We start from the raw sequence: 20,233 nt of genomic DNA, 5'->3' as shown, positions 1-20,233 counted from the left end.
CAAGTCTCGGTGAGGGCACTGTGCCTTTAGCTCACCCACCGCTGTATCCCCAGTCCCTAGTACCACCAGCATATTGTAGGCACTCAATAACTATTTGTTGCATGAATGAATTTCCACTGTACAAATCTGATTTCCAGACTGTACCAGAGACCAGACAGCAAGCACATATTTAATAGACTCTGCAGCTCTTCTCTACCCCTTCCCTGTAGATTTCCATAGGAAAATGGACTTCTGATGGTTCTAACAGTGAGTTTTGTCCAACAGGGTTGCCTCTGGAGGTGGCCAGTTTCCCTCCTCCATCCACCCCCTCCCCAGGCAGTGCAGCAAATTCAGGATGATCACTGGGCATAGGGCCTCAAAAGCCACGTCCACTCGGCATCCACAATTTGCTGCTGAGCCATGGGCTCCTTTTTCCCACCTGCTCCTTTTTGGCACATGCCTCGACTCTCATACCCTCCCTCTGTGCTGTCTGCACCCCCTGACACTGCAGGAAAGAAGACCCAGCACTTCTCAGGAAGCTTTGGCTCCCGCTGGCTCCGCTAACCACTTGAGGGCACATCTTCCCCATATGGGATGCATTTGGTAGAAAATTAATCAAAGGCATCTGATTTCAATGAAGCCCTAGTTCTTCCAGCTTGGTCCACAGTGCACGAGAGAACCCTCTTAACCTGACCGGCAGCCTGACAGCTTGGCATTTCTGTATCTTTAAAGGCAGGCTAAGTTGGAGAACAGACTTTTAATTAAAATTTACCTTCCTATACATGTGTTGCCCCACTGTTTACATTGTAATTTTCAGGTGACACATGCATATTAGTGCTACCTTTTGGGTGCTAGCAGTGGCAGCTCTACTGATGAAGGCCACACTAAAGGATCCATTGACTGGGTCTGCCAGAGCCACTGGGTAACTGGCACCCTGCAGCAAGGCGATTAATCTATATATTCTTCCTCATAGCTGTTGTAGATACAAGCAAGGGGCGGTGGGTGGTCCTGAGGGAAAACAGACAGAAGGGAGGCACAGACCCGCCAAGGACACACAATACAAAATGCAAGGCACCTTCTCAGCCCTGCAGCCAAACTGGGTGGATAGCGCCACTGCCGAAGACCTTGGAATAACAGACCCCATCAAGGAACGCAAACCTAGTAACGGACAAGCCGACTCAGAGGGAAAATGGAGCTGCAAACACCTGTGACGGGGAGAGGCGGAAAAGCACTTTTGGGGTGCAATCAACCTATTCCAGGGCAACTGACTATGCTTTCTAGTCGCCAGGCCCAGCTGGTTGGTTGGTTCTTGAACTGTCTGGGAAGGCAGAATCCGCGCGAGAGCCTCAAACTCCAGAGCAAAGTAAACAGGCCATCGTCATGTACTCAGCAAGAAATCCTCACTCCTCAGAGAGACGCTGGCTGGAGAGGGAGGCGGGCAGGGCACAGGCAGGCTCTCACACTTACAGCACATTCATGCTCAAGGAGTGGGGGCCGTGGTGCAGGCAGGAAGCTTCAACTGTGCTTCTCCAAAGGACGAGGAAGAGGAAAACAACTGTGTGTCCCTGGGCAGGGCTCGGTTCCCTTTGACGATTCAGTCATCAGTGGAACTCTTGAGGGTCTTCACTCGAACTCAGTGATTAACACACAATCTGACCAATGAATAGTTATTGGATAATGCAAAAAAAAAAAAAAATCAATGATCGGAAATCGTTTTCAGCCAGAGCCATACATTAAAATCAACCTGGAGAATGTGAACAAATTCAGATGCCCAGGCCACATCTGCAGACATTCTGATTCCTGTGTTCATAATCATGATTTCCAAAGTGTGGTCCCAGGCCAGCAGCAGGGAGTCACCCGGGAGCTTTTTAGAAATGCAAATCCTCAAGCTCCATCCTGGAGCCACTGAAACTCGGAAGTGAGAGCCCAGGAGTCTGTGTTTTAACAAATCCTCCAGGTGATTCTCATGCCCACTCAAGTTTGAAAATGAAGGGCCTGGAATAGACTGTAGGATCCTGACATTGTTTCTGTTAAATGATCCCAGATGATTCTTCTGTGTGGCCAGGGATGAGAATTACTAACTTCACGACTCACAGGAGCACTCCCAATGGGACATGGCCTGCTTTCCCCAGAATGACAGAATTGGCGAGAGCTTCTCATCAGCCGTGCCCACATCAAGACCACGCAGGCTGAAACTGCTCTTCCGGCACTGATCTCCACTGACCCAACCTTCCTAAATAGCCACTGAACAAATGAGCAGCCACGTTCATTCTCATTCCCTCGCTTCTCTGGAACTGCACCATGTGCAGCCCTGCCTCAAGGGACACGATCGCTTATCCAGCGACACTCCATGAGGTCACGATCACAATCAAGATGAGCAGGAACGACTCAATACTTGCCCGATCCCTCCCCTTGCGAAGGTCAGGCGAGGAGGGGACCCATTCCCAGAAACCCTTCCTCTAGAACATTCCTTGGGAAAAATGGAGAGAAGGGGTTAAAAGTACCGGGAGACCATGAAGGAGGAAAAGCCATAATTTGAGAAACCCAGAAGAGGTCCTAATGGTAAAGAGCCCTCTGTCAACTGGGAGCAGGCCCCTGTGGGACCTCCCACATCTGGGCCCGGAGGCCCCCACTGTGCCGGGGTAATTGGGACAGTCAGCCAGGCAAGGCACACAGCTTCCAAATTTCTTGCATGACCCCCCCACCCCCACTCCTGCCCACAACACACAGCCCTCACTTTAGATTTTGTCTCCAGAAAACAAGAATAAAAATCTGCTTAAAAATCCTCTGGGGTTCCAATGTGCTTGGGGCACATGAGTAAGGCAAGGCCACTACCAATTTCAGTCCTGAGGCACATTCTTTTGGGACAGTGAAGAAATCCTTTCTCCTGTTATGAGCATCGCTCAGTGAGAAAAAACATAACAAAGTCGTAAACACGAGTCCCCAACTCACATTTCCCACTGTCCAGAGGAGGGCTGCTCATGACAGCCTGAGTCCAGGTCCTGTCATTGTTTCTTGTTTGTCTCCTCCCAGCCTAACCTCATGACTCTGTGGCCAGAGTGCTCTGGAGGGAGGAACTGTACCTCCTGACTCCACAGCCCCAGCCCTGGGCCCCGCACACAATTCACACCTGATCCCAACAGGAGCTGCTGAATGAACCTCCAGACCTGTTCTTCAGCCACCCGGAGAAGCCCCGAAGCCAGAACCACTGCAAAGCAGCTGGGTGCTGGGCCATCAGGCCCGGTTACCTATGACATCTTCCCACAGGGTCCTTACTGTGCAGATCCTGTGGACACTGGCCCTTCCCATCTGGCTTCCTGCCTAAGGCACATTTTTGTCTGCTTGCTCCACTTTCAAGTATTATGTTCTAGGAATACTAGCCCCTACGACATCTTCTCAAATGCCTTATTAAAGAATAGGCCAGAGCCTAGGATAATCAAAGTTCTTGTTTCCTACTCCCTTTTAAAGCAAACAATGAAACCTGTTTCCCAGGCCTCGGCAAGCTTTGACATTAACTCTAAATGGAAGGTCAAACAGGCCAGTCTTGTTTCAAAGCTCTTTGTAAAGAAAAAGGACAACTGAAAACAGAACCGGCCAGGTATAAATGATGAGTATTTAGCTCTTGGTAACTCTGTTCATTCTAATAACTCCGGCAGTCATCCATAATTCACATGAGGCAACATCCGTTGAAACAGCTGAGTGAAGAAAACAGGCAATGGGACTAGGAGACCTTCATTTTTAGTTAGAGTTCAGCCCCTGGGAAACATCCCTGGGCCTCAAACTCCCTGACTGTAACATGAGGGCTGGCCTAAAGGAACTCGCCTGAAAAGCTGTGCAGTTTTAAAAATCCCTATCTTCAGTAGAAAACAGCTGAAATCCCAGAATTACAGAATTGGAGAGAGCTTCTCATCAGCCGTGCCCACATCAAGACCACGCAGGCTGAAACTGCTCTTCCAGCACTGATCTCCACTGACCCAACCTTCCTCCATGAATGTGGAGGAATACCACCATGGATGTGCTATTCCTTGCACATATAACTTAAATTCCTAATAAAACACTCCCTTCCACTCCCCGCAAAAAGTCCCTGGGTAGGTGCACACCAGCCTCTCTTGAATGAGCACATTAGCAACAGGTTGAGAAAAAGAGTAGAAATACCATCGGATAAGAACATGGAGTCTGGAGAACAGGGAACAGTGGAAGGGAGCCTAGGAACATGGAAAATAAGTCTCATCTATAACTCTGCTTTGAGTAATTCCAGCTCTGCTCCACAGCAGAGTCCTCTAATTGAAGGTCAACCCATTTGGGATGAGGAGGTGTTTAAGGAGAGTTTCAGAAGAGAACTCCTAAGTTCCGAAAGCTCCTGAGTGGTGGCCGGCACGTGCTATGGGCAAGGAAGGCAGGCTACGATTTCCTCTACTACCTGGGCTCTCCCTGCAGCCCTACCTCACCTTCACAAGTGGTTCTGGCCAGTGGTATGTTGTTAAATGTTTTAACAACTGGCTTTTAGGGGAGAGAGAAGGAAAGCTCTGGCTGTAGCATACGCCAGTTTTTGTGGTGTAAATATTCCCCCTACTGCCCATTTCAAGCTATCAATGTAATGACACCGAACGCCCAGTGTAAAGGGTTGAGTTCAGCCAGCTCTCATGAGCCCTTCCCACCCGCTTGACCCAAGGAAGAGGAAATTCCTGCTAGGTAACACGCAGGGATGGAATGGAGAGACATGGAGTGTTTCTACAAAGGGAGCAAAGTGTGAGTGACAGGCTGCTGTCAGCACTTAGTGGCCCATCCCTCCCCCCAGAGAGCAGAAGAGATGCCAGGCACCACGGGAAGCCAACCCGGAATCTGCAGAAAGGCCCTAGCCAGGGCGCCGCTCACTGAAGCCCAGCTCCCACCAGAGGGCAGGCTGGAGAAATGAAAGGAGACACATGGCCCTGGTCCGTTCTGTGGCTACCAGGACAGGTAACGAGGAGGAGGCTTCAGGCTCTAAGGAAAATGAAGTTTGGGGATCACCGCTAGAAGTTAATTATCTTTGCTGCCCCTTGGAGCAGCGGGCATTGCTGCAGACTCACATTGGAACCAGGCTGAACGGAGAGCCGCTTGCCTGCAGCTTAGGGGCAGAACTGTCTCGTCCAACTGCCACTCAGTGAGGAGACTGAACAAAGCAGGACCCCATAGAGTGCACAGGCCCGAATTATGGTAAATTACAAAGCAATGATAATCATTTACATGTGTGTGTGTGTCTGCCAGTGTACGCCTCACTTTCACAGACCTTTCTTCTTTTTAATGCTGATCCTGGGAGGCAGACAGAACAGTCAGTTCTCTCCCTAAAGAGTTGACAGCATAGAAGCAGGCAGCATGCCCGCCTGGAAGGTTGCTCTGCACTGTGCCCAGGTCCTGTTCTGCACCCTCCTCCCCCAGCCCCTCGCTGTCTCTTCATTTCAGTGGCTCTTCTCATTCATTCCATCTTGGCAGCAGCCGCTTGTGTAACTAAAACCGCAAGAAACTTTGTTTGGCTTCGAATTCAGAAGAAATTCCAGTAACTCACTTCCCACTACCTAAAAAAAAAAAAAAATCCAGAGCTCTGCTCTAGAGAATTCAGCTTTTCCCGTGGGTAAAATATTCACAAAAAAATGCTCCCTCTCCCCGGCTTACCCCACTCCCCCGCTGAAGCCCCAACATCTGAAAGTCATCGGCCCCTCACTCACACAGCCCGGCAGAGTCCCCGGCACTTCCTGAGGGCCAGGGCTGAGCTAGGGGGATGGCGGGTTCCTGTTTCATGGCTGGGGCCAAGCAAGTTAAGAGCTGTTGAAAGATGTGCTTGGCTGGTCTCTCTCCTCACCCGGGTATACTGTTGATTTTTGTTTTCAGTGGACAAGGAAGCCAAGGATGAGATCTCTGGGCATCCAGCTCCTGGATCTTGGAAAAAGGCATAGCCAAGGCCCTCCTTACTCCTCCCCACCGGCCATATCTAATATCTGCTAACACCCTTGCAAACAGCTTTGGGTCTGCATGAATGAAGAACAAGTAGCTGCTGCTAACTCTGCATGTCCTAGGCCCTTTCTGTTGAAAGTGGGGCCCAGGATTCGGACAGACGGCAGCATCCTCTGGGAGCTTGTTCCAAATGCATCATCTTGGATCCCCATCCTGGATCTCCTGAATCAGAATTGCATTTTCACGAGATTCCCTGGCACCATCTTTAGACCACGTGCCAATAAACATTTTGGTGTCATAGACACGTATTGGGTACCTGCTGTCTACCAGGCACTGTGCTGGGTGCTGAGGTGATAAAATTCTGAAAGTGGAATCCCTACTCCAGTGAGTATACAGGACAGACTGGCTCACGGCAATAATGCCCTGTCCCCGCAGGTTGACTGTGGACACACAGTAAGGGGTCCATGGTCGTCCCTCATGGAGGTGAAGGCTCTAATTTGTCCCAGCCTGACCCTGTGACTTCAGATGCGTCCTACCCTGCATTTTCAGTAGAATTCTGTGGCTGATACTGGTTTGCTACCCAAACCCTCCCCTGAAAAAGGTAAGACACTTTGTCAACCTCCCTTGCAGCCAGTTGGAACCAGTTAACTGGACTGTGTCACGAAGAGTAAGGAGAAGTAGCCTTGCACCTTGCTACTCAAAATGCCGTTTCCAGCCACACTGATATACTCTGGCAGCTTGATCAAAACGCGGAATTTCAGGCTCTACCTAAGATCTACTACATCCAAACCTGTATTTTAACGAGATCCCCAGGGGATCCTTGTGTAGATTAAATTCAAAAAGTACTACGCTAGGGACTTCTGGGAAAGACCCTGTTTTACGTAAAAAAAAGGGCCAGAGTGTTATTGGCTCCACTCCTTCCTGGTTCCACCTGCCTTGAATGGGGGCATGATGCCTGGAGCCCCACTGACGACCATCTTGCAACCATAAGGAAATCAGCTTGAATACGAAAAGCCAACAGGCTCGGTATAAGGAAGTGGAAAGAGAGAAAGAGCCTTGGTTCTCAGTGGCATCTTGAGCTGCTGAACCAATTCAAAGTCCTTAAGTATCCTGTTACTCGAAGTGGAGAACATTCCTAACCTACATGTACTCTTTGTTCTTTACATGAGCACAGGTCTTGAGGCAGCTGATCAAGCCTGAAGAAAGCTAAAGATTCTGCTGAGACCTGCCACAGCCAGACTGCAGGTCTCCTTGTCTCTGGCAGGAGGTAGGTGCGCTGTACCTGACCACTCATTCAGCAGGCACAGCTGGCTCTGATCCCGTGAGCTGTGAGGGAAGACGTGGTTTTGGTGACCTCCTCCTAAGGTCATCGTCTCAGACAAAGCTTTCCAGGCCTACAGGGGAGCCTGAGTTTTCTTCCGGGTGTTTATTTGGAACTCAGTTTCCATAAAGCTGCTGTTCCTGTCTCACTCCTGTGAGAGGCTCCCTAAGGCTTCCCTACTGAGAGGGAAATGCAGGCACTCAGCCCTGCCTGCCAAGAGTGTGCTGGGGCTGTGTCTGGTGCCTTTGGGCTCACAGGACTCTCCTTACTTTGTGGATAGGAAAGAAGAAGGGGGAGGAAGCAGGAGAAATTGGATGTATCCTAATCCAACCTCTAAAGTGTCAAGTCCTGCAAAGTCCCCCAAATTCCAGGAATGTCACCCCTTGTATTCCCCGCCTCCAGAATTTCCAACTGGTAGTCTGGTTTGGGAATGGAAGCTCTGGATTGGTTTTGAAATAATAATCATTATAAAATTAGATAAATCCCTCTAGGTTCTTCTAAAGGAAGGAAGAGAAGGAATGAGGGAGGGAAGAAGGCAGGCAAATTATGTATGGCAAAAAAAGAGAAGATTCATAAACACATAGTATAGGAACTATCCAAAATGAAAGACAGAGAAAAAGAAAGAATTAAATAAAATGAAAGTGCCGGTGATCTGTTTGACAATGTCAAGCAGCCTAATACATGTATAATTAGAATTCTCACAGGAATGGGGGAAAACCAAAAACGTTTTTTATAAATAATCGCCAGAAATTTACCAATTTTAATTTAAAAAATATAAATCCACAGGTTCCAGAAGCTCAAGGAATGCCAAGCACCAGAAACATGGAAAAAAAAAAAAAAAAGAATTTTACCAAGGCACATCATAATCAAATTCCTCAAAGCAGTGATCAAAAGAAAATGCTAGAAGTAGCCAGGGCATAAAGACACATTTAGGTACAGTGGAACAGACAAGAGTGACAGCAGGTTTCTTATTAGAAACAACGCAAGCAAGAAGACGGTGGAATCATAGCTTTACCGTCATGAAAGAAAAAACTATCACCTGAGAATTCTATACTAAGTAAAAATATCCTTCGAAAATAAAACTGAAAAATAAAGACTTCTCTTCAGACACAGAAAAGCTAAAAGATTTTAATCCTAGCAGACTTGCACTACAAGACATGTTAAAGGAAGTCCTTCAGGCAAAAGGAAAAGAATATGAGATGGAAGTGTGGGTCTACATAGAGGAATGAAGGGCACCAGAAATGGTACTTACATGGTGAAGTGTATATGATTTTCATTTACAAGATCACTAACTGCCTAAACAAAAATAGTAACAGTGTATTGTGAGGTTTAGAACAAATGCACAATTAGCATGTATGGCCGCAATGGCATAAAGGCCAGGAAGGGAGTGATCTAAGTGTGCTATTTTGAAGTTCCTGTACTATATGTGAAGCGGTTTAGTAAACTGAAGACAAACTGTGATGATTAAGAATGTATGTTATGAGCCCTACAGCAACTGCTAAAATAACAAAACAATGGATTTTTAGCTAATAAGTCAACAGAAGAGATGAAACTGAATCCTTAAAAATATTCAGTTAATCCAAAAGGAGGCAGAAAAAGAGAGAAAAGGGAACAAAGGCTATATGGGACTGACAGAAAACAACAGCAAGAGGTTAAACATAAGCATAGCCAGTTATCAATAGCAAATTGGTTGAATATGCCAATTAAATCAGGCTGAATAAAAGAGCAGGACCCAACTATCTGCTGCTTATGAGAAATCCACTTTAAATATAAAGACACAAATAGGTTAAAAGTAAAGGAATGGAAAAAGATATGCAGCTGTCCCTCAGTAACTGAAGAGGACTGATTCTAGGACACACCTCCTCCTGCCCCACAGATACCCAAATCCTCAGATGCACACATCCCTTCTATAAAATGGTATGATATTTACATATCACCTATGCACATCCCTCCACATACTTTAAACCATCTCTAGACTACTTATAAAAACCAATACAATGTACAGGAGGCTGAGGCAGGAGAATGGCGTGAACCCGGGAGGCAGAGCTTGCAGTGAGCCGAGATCACGCCATTGCACTCCAGCCTGGGCAACAGAGTGAGACTCCGTCTCAAAAAAAAAAAAAAAAACCAATACAATGTAAATGCTATGTAAATAATTGTGATACTGTATTTTTTATTTGCATTATTTTTGTTATTTTATTTTTATTTTCCAGTGTTTCCAATCTGCACGTGCAGAACCCGAGAATACAAAGGGCCAACTATGCGATACTAACACAATCAAAAGGACACTGGAGTGTCTATATTAATATCAGGCAAAGTAAATTTCAGTGCAAAGGTTATCACTAGGGATTAAAAAGGGCTTTTCAAAACAACAAAGGGGTCAGGTCTTCAAGGGCACATAACAATCTTACATGTTCATGTACCTATTAACAGAGCTTCAAAATAAACACATGAAGCAAACACTTTTCTTTGGAGAAATAGGCCAACTGATTTTAAAATTCATACGGAAATGCAGAAGGTCTAGAATAACCAAACAACCATGAAAAAGAACAAAGCTGAAGGGGTAACTAGCACTATCTGATTTCAAGACTTATTATTATAAAGCTATAGTAATCAAAGCAGTGTGGTATTGGTGTAAAAATAGACAAGTGGATCAATGGAACTGAACAGATGGTCTAGAAATAGACCGCCACATATATGGAAAATGACTTCCTACAAAGATGAGAGAGAAAAGATGACACAGACTGAGATAAAACATTTGCAAAGCACATATCTGATTTAAAAAAAAAAAAAAAGTATAGCCAGCCAGAATAAGAAACCTCATAATGCAATAATATGAAAATGACCCAAGTATCATGTGTGCAAAATATATGAACAGATAATTCACCAAAAAAGATATATGAATGGCCAATAACCATAGGAAAGATGTTCAATATTGTTAGTCTTCAGGGAAATGCAAATTGAAAACACAATGAGATACCACTGCATACACATTATACTGACTAAAATTAAAATTAAAAATACTGACCACACCAGGTGTTGGTGAGGATGTAGAAGGACCAAAACTCTCATACACTGCTGATGGCAGCACAAAATGGCACAACCACTTTGGAAAAGACTTTGGCAACTTCTTAAAATGCTAAACATACACTACCACATGATGTAACCATTCCACTCCCAGGTATTTACCCAAGAGAAAAGGAAAGCATACATCCATACAAAGCCTTATATACAAATGTTCATAGCTCCTTTATTTAAATAGCTCAAAATTGGAAATAACTCAACAGGTGAATGGATAAACTGTGCTATATCCAGACAATGGAACACAACTAAGCAATAAAAAGGAGTAAGTACATCCAGAGACATGCATAACCTCAAAATAATTATGCTGAATGAAAGAAGGCAGTCAAGAAAGTCCATGCTGTATGATTTCACTGATATAAAACAACAGAAAATATAAACTAATCTATGATGACAGAAAAGAAATAGCCGAGGTGGGGAGGGCTGAGCTACTAGGATTACAAAGGGGCAAAAGGAAACTTTGGGGGGTGATAAATATGCTCACCCTCCTGATTGCAATGATGGTCAATGTTGAAACTTTCCAAAGTATACACTTGAACTATGTGCAGTTTGTTATATGCTAATTACACCTCAGATAAGCTGTTTTTAAATATTCATAGAACAGTAGACTGAATGGGTGAATCTTACCTTCTGTATGAAAATTATACCTCGTCCATAAACACATCTTTAAAAATAAATGGCAGATAGGAAAGCTGGGAGAAAACATCTGGATGTTTGGTGACTCCACCCATTGGTCTATTCCTATGGAATTTAAAATCAGATGACTTCTGTCCCCAGTACAGACCATGAGGACTGAGGTTGGCCCTCACTGCAGGCTTGAGGCCTGTCAGCACCTGGCATGGGTGGCCCGGCCAGCCTCAGTCTGTGCTAAGAGTGGTGCACTGTGCAAGGCATCTCAGCGTGATGAGACTGCAGGCAGTTTCTCCATCTAATGCCGCATGCTCAGGGCCCTCTGGTCTGCTTGCTTTATGCAAGTATAACACGATCAAGTCCAGTAATGAAGTGTTAAGATGCATTAAAGCAGCACCAGAGAAAACAAGTCCATTTTTGGTGAGCAGTTAGGGTGGGAGGGAGATGGGGAGGACAGGAGCCATCTCTTGTGAGGGAGAGGAGGCAGGAGACAGGAGGCTTCCTCAGCTCCTTGGGATGTTGCCTGGCTGAGACTCAGAGGTGAAGGACTCAAGCCACATTGAACTGGGGCCTTCAGAAGGAATGGTATTGGGGGCCTCCTCTTGGAGATCTTTGCACCAGCCCTTCAGGGTGGGGTGGACCCTACTGTTGCTGCCTGAAGCGTCCTTAGATTTCTGAGCAGGGCTGAGGCTTTTGAAGGGGTTTTTTTTGTTAGAGAGCAACAATTGGGAAATGACTATGGAGAAGCAAGAAGTGAAGTCCTCTTCCCTATCAGTCCTCAGAGTGGGTGTGTGTGTGTGTGTGTCTGTCTGTCTACTAGAATTAAACCAGACATTTCCAGGACATGAGTTGCTAGAAACGACTATAAGAAGTAATTGTTAATGAAAGTGTTTCCAAGTAATGATTCACTGGGCCCCTGACCCTGTGTTTCCACACCTTTAAAACAGGGATAATAATAATAACAATAATAATAGCTACCTCAAGGGGTATTAAGAGAAGCACCTAACATATGAGAGTGTTATATTAACTGTGAACTGCTATGCAAATGCCAGCTATTAATATTAGTTGAGGACATAGTTCCTGTTAGGAAAGCTCGATGCCATAATCTTTTTTGTGACTTTGCAACCCCTGTGACGTGCAGGGCTGTGGCAGAGGCGCTGGGATTTTCATGCTCTAGTCAGTTTTATGGAGTAGCTAGAGTTTATGTCTGAGACCTTCTCTGGTCTCTCTGGTCCCTGCCCCAGTGATTCAGGCCCCAGCTTCCAGGCTGCCCCGATTCTCACCCTACCCCGCTACCCCACCCTCCGTCATCCCAAGGCACCCCAGCTGAACTTGCCCTTCCTATGTTCCAAGCATTTCCACAGCGCTTCAAATACTTCCTTAATCAAAAACTATCCTGTTGGGACCCCTATTCTTTTATCAACCTAGTCTCTGCTCTCAATTATTCTGCTAAACACACCCATGCTAATTAAGGTGTAGAAGCTGTTAACGGCCGGGCGCGGTGGCTCAAGCCTGTAATCCCAGCACTTTGGGAGGCCGAGACGGGCGGATCACAAGGTCAGGAGATCGAGACCATCCTGGCTAACACGGCGAAACCCCATCTCTACTAAAAACACAAAAAATTAGCCGGGCGAGGTGGCGGCGCCTGTGGTCCCAGCTACTCGGGAGGCTGAGGCAGGAGAATGGCGGGAACCCGGGAGGCGGAGCTTGCAGTGAGCTGAGATCTGGCCACTGCACTCCAGCCTGGGCAACAGAGCGAGACTCCGTCTCAAAAAAAAAAAAAAGAAGCTGTTAACATCTGCACCGATTCATTTGCCCTGGTAACAGAGGCCATAAACATTTCTCACTATACTCCACGGGGCTCTAAAGGTGCTGGCAAGATGCATAAGGGACCTCGTTGGAGAATCAGGAGAAGCTGAACAGGCCAGCTCTGAGTCATCCGTTCTTTCCCATGCACTTGAACCAAAGCATCTCTGCTCTTTTCTGTTCTGTGCTGGGTCATGGGGGAAGAAAGAGTTCTTTGGTAATGAGATGTTTGGTGATCCCTGACTTACTCCAAAGGTAATGCTAAAGGTAGAAATTCTAGGGAGGAAATGGCAGATCCCTCAAATTCCAGCACCGGGGCAGCTGTCTGCTCCAATCCTGAAACCAGCTCAGCCCACTTTTGGACAGACTGCCACAGAGATTCAGGTTCATATCCCAGGCCTGGTGCCAACCAACAGTAGTTCTTAAGCACATCCTTGCCTCTGCGTTAAGTCTCAGTTTTCTACTCCAACTAATGAAATACAGTTGGCCCTCTGTACCCACAGATTCAACCAGCTTTGGGTCAAAAATATCAGGAAAAAAAATTCATTAAAAAATAATACAAATTAAAAAATAAAACATACCATATGTAAAATACATAAGATGGTGTAGTATGTGCATATAACCTACATACATATAAGGACATTGGCATCCTTGGGTTTTGTATCCAAGAGGGGTCCGGGAATCAGTCTCCCCACAGATACCAAGGGATGACTGTAACTGGGCTCAGTGACTTTCCGTCTGGCTCTAAAACTCATGTTTTTTGAGTGCTTGTTGCAGGCAACCTTCACTAGAGACCAGAGGGGGCCTGCTGCCGAACATCCACCGCTGGAAGCACTGAGCCCTCCCCACTCCACAGTGCTGGCTCTCTTCTCCCACCTAGGCTTCTGTGCCTTAACAATGGTTTCCTGCTCATCCTGGCCCGACCACAAGAGAAAAGGTCAAATCCAGTCTGAGACCGGCTGTCTTCCCACAGAGAGAGGGGAAAGATCCAGTCGTGTTGTGGGCTGAGAGTGGTCAGGCTGCCTCTCCTCCATGACACAGCCTCCATAAGCAGGTGCAGATGGAGGTGGTGGGTCAAAGGTGGGGCTGCGTGGGGGTTGCGAGCTGGGGGACAGTGGACAGAGGCTGCATGTGGGATGGAGCAGGGGGCTGGGAGAGAGCTAGGTCACATGCACAGAGCGATGCAGTACAGCTGGCAGGCTCGCCAGACAATCTGTGGGGGCATGAGCCTTCCGGGAAGACACAGCCAGCAGGACTGTCCCCTGTCGGGTGGTGGTGAGGAGTCGGGGTCCACAGACAGGCAGAGACACACAGTCATGCCTCTCCCTCGCTGTTGCCGCACAGAGCCTGACATGAATTGGGCAAAGGAAAGAAAGATCACGTTTGCCGGGCTAACATTGCTGACGATGACTGCTAGCTAGCAGGACAATGATAACACACCAAACACACTGCTGCAACTAATTTTCCAGCAGATCAAAATAAATCAGAAAACAAAACCATTCTGACAGCAGAGAAATGTGGAACCTGTTAAGAGGTAATTACAGTCCTTTCCCCCTTGTTTCACCTGCATCTCTCCTGCCACTGGTGCAGGCATGGAACCCCAGCTGTCACTCTGTCAAGAAGCCCGTGTGCCTGAAGGCTTGTGCAGGGCAGGCCAGGCTGGGAGTGCTGCCACCATGCCTGGCTGCCAGGGACCAACATCTACCGACAGGGACATGTGTCCATCCCTGACACTTGAAGACACTGTCTCATCCCAGCCGGGGCCCCACACCAGCCAGCCTGGCACTCCACCATCTCATGTTCTTTCAAATCCCATCAGTTCCTGCTCTAGACTGCACCCTCAGGCCATACCGTGGAAAGAGCCCAGCTTTGGAATCAGACAGCCCTAGGTATGAATCCCGGCTTCACTAATTACAGCCTCCTAGTTAGATGGCCTTGGGCAAAAGACCTGAGTTCCAGGGGCCTCAGTTTCCTCATGTGAAAACAGGATACAGGAATGCCTAGCTCATGCAGGGACCGTGTGAATTAGGAATCATGCATGTCAGGCACCCACTCCCTGGTTTGCTTTCTATGCTCACCACCACTGTTCTCTCTCACAAGTCTCACCACAGCAGTCACCAGCAGCTGAACACTTTCACTGCAACCCAGTGGCTGCTTAGGAGCCTTCCTGGTTGATGAAGTGTCTCAGGATGTCTCTCCATGGGGCAAAAAGAAACGTTCCCTTTTCCAGATCATGCTTCCCCTATTACCTGAAGGAAGCCCTCCTAGCTCAGAAACAGCAGCAGGTACTTGGAGCTGAACGAACAAAGCATGCAGTGAGTGAAATGAACACACGCAGTGAGAACGACTCAGGCGTGCGCATATCCTCTGAGAGGACACCTGGGCCCCACAACACTTTCTGAGGTAACTGCTGGGCGTCCAGCTCAGAAACGGGCCCCATAGGACGATGGCTTGCTGCCATAAAGGAGGAGACCATGAAGAGAAGGGCACAAGGCTCTAGATCATCATCAAGCACCCAAGTGGGACCTTCCGCCACTCCTTCAACTCAGGGCCGTCTTTCAACACTAAGGCCAGGATAGCTCCTGGACAGGACGCGGGTGAACAAGCCCTGCCTGCTGGGGACTGCCAAGCACAGCCCATACCCCTTGCATGGACAGTCAGTCAACAGTCGCCCATCAGGGGCTTGTCGGTCAGGCACACAGCCTGCACACACGTGCTGTCCAGGCATTTGCACTGAGGGAAACAGACAGCCTCCTTGACCCCGTCCCATTCTCTGTCCCCTAACCAAGCCCGGGGTCAGGGAGAGCGGGGGTTACCCTCTCCCTTCCCTGCAGCAGCTCTCCCTATGTTGCCCTTTCAGATTTACAAATGTCTTCTCTTAGCCCACAGGAAATCGTGCAAAGTTCCTTGAACACCCCTCCATCTGTCTGAGCTTTGTTTGCCAAGTTACCCCAAGAAGTCTAGCTTCTTTTTCTGGTTTCACTCTGATTTGATTCCCAGAAAAGGTCATATCCCTCTCCCCATCTCCAAAAGCAGCAGCATATCTCCATGGTGCTGGCCGCCCTGCTGGTCCTAACCCAGCATCCTGGAGGAGCTCCCAGTCCACAGAAAGAACCAGCTCTGGGGGTCCTGTTTCTTCTCCACCAGCCTTATTCTTCCCCTGATGATCCGTGCCTGGGCCCTGGGCTCTCCACTCTGAGCTGTTGATACAGTTGGCCCTTTGCACTCTTGGTGATTCAACCAACCACAGATAGAAAATATTTGAAAAAAAAATTTAATAAAAATAATATGACAATAAAATCATACAAGTCAATGAAAACAATACATCATAAGAACTATTTTTATAGCACTTACACTGTATTAGGTAGTATAAGTAACCTGGAGATGATTTAAGGTACACAAGAGGATGTGTACCTTAAATGCAAAGGTTATATGAAAACACTATGCATTTTATGTAAGGGCCTTGAGCACCCAAGGATTTTGGTATCCAAGGGGTTGGGGAGTCCTGGAACCAATCACCTGTGAATACCAAGGGACAACTGTATTTGGATTGGAAAGGATAAAAAAAGTCACCTGTGCAAATAACTTTTAAAAACTAGACTGTGGTCAGGAAGCAAAGATATCACTGGGACCATCTAATGGGGACAAAATTAAACTGTAATATGTAATACAAGCAGTTTCTTTTTAAGGGCCAACATCAGAGTCTTATTTGCCTATAAACTGATTTCTTCTAGCTGTAGACTTACTTTATTCTGATCCTGGGCCTATGAACGTGTGTCCAATAGAACGGATAAATGTAATGTAGCACTAGTCATAGAAATTGTCCCTGTTTCAGGGAAAGATCAAGTCCCAGGCAGTGGCGACAGCCCTTTTACTGTCACCTCACAGCACAACACAGAGGAAGCTCCATGTTATGATACTGATGTGGTGAGAGGAACAAGAAAGCAAATCAAATGACTTGGAGTGACTGCTCTACACAGCCAACCTTCAAACTCCCATGATGCTGGCCCTAGGAATAACTTCTAGGAAGTTCAGTCTCTCTTGTGTTCTTAAGAAATATAGCAAATACACAGGCAAATCTGTAGGTTTTCAGTTTTGGAATATCTGCTGTCTGGCTTCCGGCTCAAGGCATTGTCAGTAGAGAAAGTAATAGGCTGCTTGGGAGGAGATGACTGATGATACCAGACAGACACCAGCCGGGGAAGCAGGAGGAGGCAGGAGGCAGAGGACGGTGATCCACAGGCATGGGCAAGCCTTCAGGGCAGAACTGGAGCTGGAATCGAAGAATGGATAGGCTTTGGAGGGAAACGTGAGGCAGGAGAGCATTTCAGGCAGGGTAAGGCAGAGGTGAAAACAAGTAGGAGAATGGGGCCCATAAACAGGTTTTCCTGGTGAAGCAGAGGATTTGTGGCCAGGAATGGACACAGCCAGACAGCAGATTATGTAGACAGGCTTGATTTGGCCTGTATCTCCAGACAAGCAACTCACTGAGGGTTTGTGAGCAAGGCAATAGCTCGATGGAAGAGATGCTTGGGGGACACTGGGAGATACTGGTTCCGTTGGTGGCCTTGCAGATGTTCTAGCTCTCCAGAGTCCTAGGAGGATGCTCTCCCAGAAGAGTATATGCTTCTTGAAATAAATAAAAGAAACATTTGCATGGCACATGGCATGCAGTAAGCACTGTTTTCTGCGCTTGACACACTTTAAAAAAATGTTTTTAGACACAGTCTCACTCTCTCACCCAGGCTGGAGTGCAGTGATGTGATCATAGCTCACTGCAGCCTCAAACTCCTGGGCCCAGGCAATCCTCCCGCCTTAGCCTCTCAAGTAGCTGGGACTACAGGCATGCACCACCATGCTCTGCTAATTTTTTTTTTTTTTGTAGAGATGGGGTTCACTATGTTTCCCAGACTGGTGTCGAACTCCTGGGCTCAAGCAATCCTCCTGCCTCGGCCTCCCTAAGTGCTGGCTTTATAGGAGTGAGCCACCATGCCTGGCCTTGACACAATTTAAATTGTTTAATCTTCATACCGATTCCCTACCATAGACACTATTTTCATCCCCAGCTTATAGATTAGGGTATCGAGGAACTAAAATGTTATATAACTTATACCCAGCTAGTAAGTGGCAACACCAGGACTTGAACTCAGTCAGTCTGAGCTGAAATGGAAAGAATGAACAGGCTTTACAGGTACTCAGAATACCTAACTCATCAAGCTACGCTGCCTGATGGGGAAGATTCTCTCTGAGTACTTTTCCCAAGGCTCAGGGCAGCCTCCACTTTCTGTTTTATGTCGAAAGGGAAAATACCCGCTCTGGGACTGCACCTTGGACTTAAACCTACAGAAATATTTTCCATTTAGAATGAAACTGGGAAGTAGAAACACAGGAGTGGAAGAGCATCTGCATTTCACCCAAATTGGCTCTGGAAGCCATGAACTGGATCCCACACCCCGCCCCTCACAGGCCCTTCCAACCCGGCCTGAGCAGTGACAGGTGGCTACCCAATACAGGCTGGGGGTGACAGAGCCTACTGGCCCCAGGACCCTGTGGGACTCAGAAGAGGAGGAGACAGCTGGATGAGAAAGAACAGTGCCTGCCATTACCCCAAACAGATCCGCGTTGTCCTAGAGAGCAAGCCACAGGCCACCAGCCCTCGGCAAAGGGAGTGTCTAGACTCTCTTCGCCTCTCCTTTCACGCTCACTTCACCCACACCCCCCACCACCACCCAGCCCCTCCAGCCTAGCCAGGGCGGGGAAGAGCCGTCTGTGCCAGCACTTGCTAATGATTTCGTGTGCTCTCCCCTCAGGTGGAGTAAGTCTTCACCCAAAAGTAGAAATGGAATAGTGGCAACACCGACACTGTGGCATCAGGATGGAGGTGACATTTAGGACCACGAGCCCTACTTAAGACATTGCATGGCCAAGCTTAAACCGGAAAGGGAATCCAATGACTTTCCACGCCTGCTTCCTCCATCCTGGCCTCCTGGGTTTCTGTCTGGCTGGTGGCATGGCTGTGAGCTCTCACCATAAAGGGGTCCACCATCATGTCTGGTGTGCTGTGGCCCTCACTCAAGGAGACTACTCATTTTCTCTCGCTGGAGAACTCAGGCCACTCAGCAAGATGATCACTTTGACCGATTCAAAAGCCTCAAAACATTGACTTGAGGGGTCACTGAGTACAGCACTCTGGAAAGTGTAAGGCACTCCACGTGCGAAGGGGTTGAAGTGATCAAGACAACTGTTCATAAAAGAATCAGGCCCTGCCCTCAAAAAGCTGAGATTTCACAGAGAAGGAAGATATATGGGAGACATTTCAGAATTTCATTACAGCTGGCTCAAGGTAGTTTGCAAGGTAAACACACTAGTCTTGACGACGGAATAATTTGAGAGTCGGTAAGAGCTTTTGAAGCTCGCCTTCTCAGGACGAGCCTTCTCGAGTTGGCTAAACAAGGCAAATATTACAAATGAGCTCTGTCTCCCTGCTGGCTCCCCTAGACCCCTTCCACCCTCTGTTCCCTGACCCGTGCCCTGGAAGCCTGGCACCTGGGGACTGCTCGAGGTGCCCGGCTCCCTGGCCCTCCAGCTTCAGATTGGTTTCGCCAATGAGCAGTGTCAATAGGAAACTGGAGACGGGAGGCAGGGAAGGCAGAGTATTTTCTTGCCATGTCCCCCTACCTTGGTGCCTTGGTCCTGGCAGTGACAACATCCTTCCACGACTATGGTTTCACCCTCATGGTCCTCCTCCCTGCTCCAGCTGCCACCAGGCCCCCCAAACAGTATTTTCTCCCCTTCCTCCTCAGGCCTTAAGGCGGTAACAGCTCCCCTCTACGTTTAGCCCTGAGTGCCTCGATATCCGTTGCTGGTCTCCTTACCCCTCTGTGAATATGCCCCTCAGAAAACTCTGTTCCGTTGAACCATCTGTGTAGAATTCTGTTCCCTATTATGATGCCAACTGAACACTGGGTACCCATTCTTTGTCCACAGTCAAGGACAGTTTACACAGAAAACACAAAGCTTCCACGGTTAGAAGCTGGTTCCTGGCTTCCCTGAGTGGCTGTACCCAAACCTGTCCTAAATAGACAATCACCATTCTCGTTTTTCAAATTACCCACAAAGACTGTACCTCTGTGTTGTCTAAAGGGCTGTGTGTGATTTTGAATCCAGAACCCAGGGGCTCAGAATTCTTCCACCCTAAACCTTCCTTCATCAGGAACTTCACTGTCACTCCCATCACAAGAGAAGAGACAGCCTTTCAAAGTTCATTGAGCCCATCTCCTTAAGCACATACTCAGATAGCAGAATTTAGGCACGTTTAACCTAGCTGATTTCTTTCAGTCAGTCTATAAATCAAGAACTAATTCCCATTACTCCCTCCTGGCTCTAGAATTAGCATTCCCTCCTGGACTCCTTGGAATGTCTTTTGCATATTGAAGTCATTTTCCTCCTTGCTCACCCTTCCCTGAGTAGAGGCGGAGGCATTTT

General features: G+C 47.5%; 1 protein-coding gene and 1 long non-coding RNA gene across 31 annotated transcripts in view; both read right to left on the bottom strand.

The window, feature by feature from the left end:
* CACNA1C (calcium voltage-gated channel subunit alpha1 C) overlaps positions 1-20,233 on the bottom strand; it is a 740,665-nt gene that overhangs the window by 416,594 nt on the left and 303,838 nt on the right. The gene's annotated exons all lie outside the window — the stretch shown is intronic.
* LOC114670763 (uncharacterized) lies at positions 910-19,591 on the bottom strand. The gene is made up of 3 exons (XR_013400773.1): positions 19,427-19,591; positions 1,447-1,631; positions 910-987 (listed from the first exon to the last, which is right to left on the bottom strand). It is a non-coding gene; the product is annotated as an uncharacterized LOC114670763 (long non-coding RNA).

Source organism: Macaca mulatta, chromosome 11 (genome assembly GCF_049350105.2).
Source record: "Macaca mulatta isolate MMU2019108-1 chromosome 11, T2T-MMU8v2.0, whole genome shotgun sequence".
In the NCBI taxonomy this organism is placed as follows: Eukaryota; Metazoa; Chordata; class Mammalia; order Primates; family Cercopithecidae; genus Macaca; species Macaca mulatta.
The sequence above is the reverse complement of the archived record's forward strand: the minus strand, read 5'-3'. Positions and strand labels throughout refer to the sequence as shown.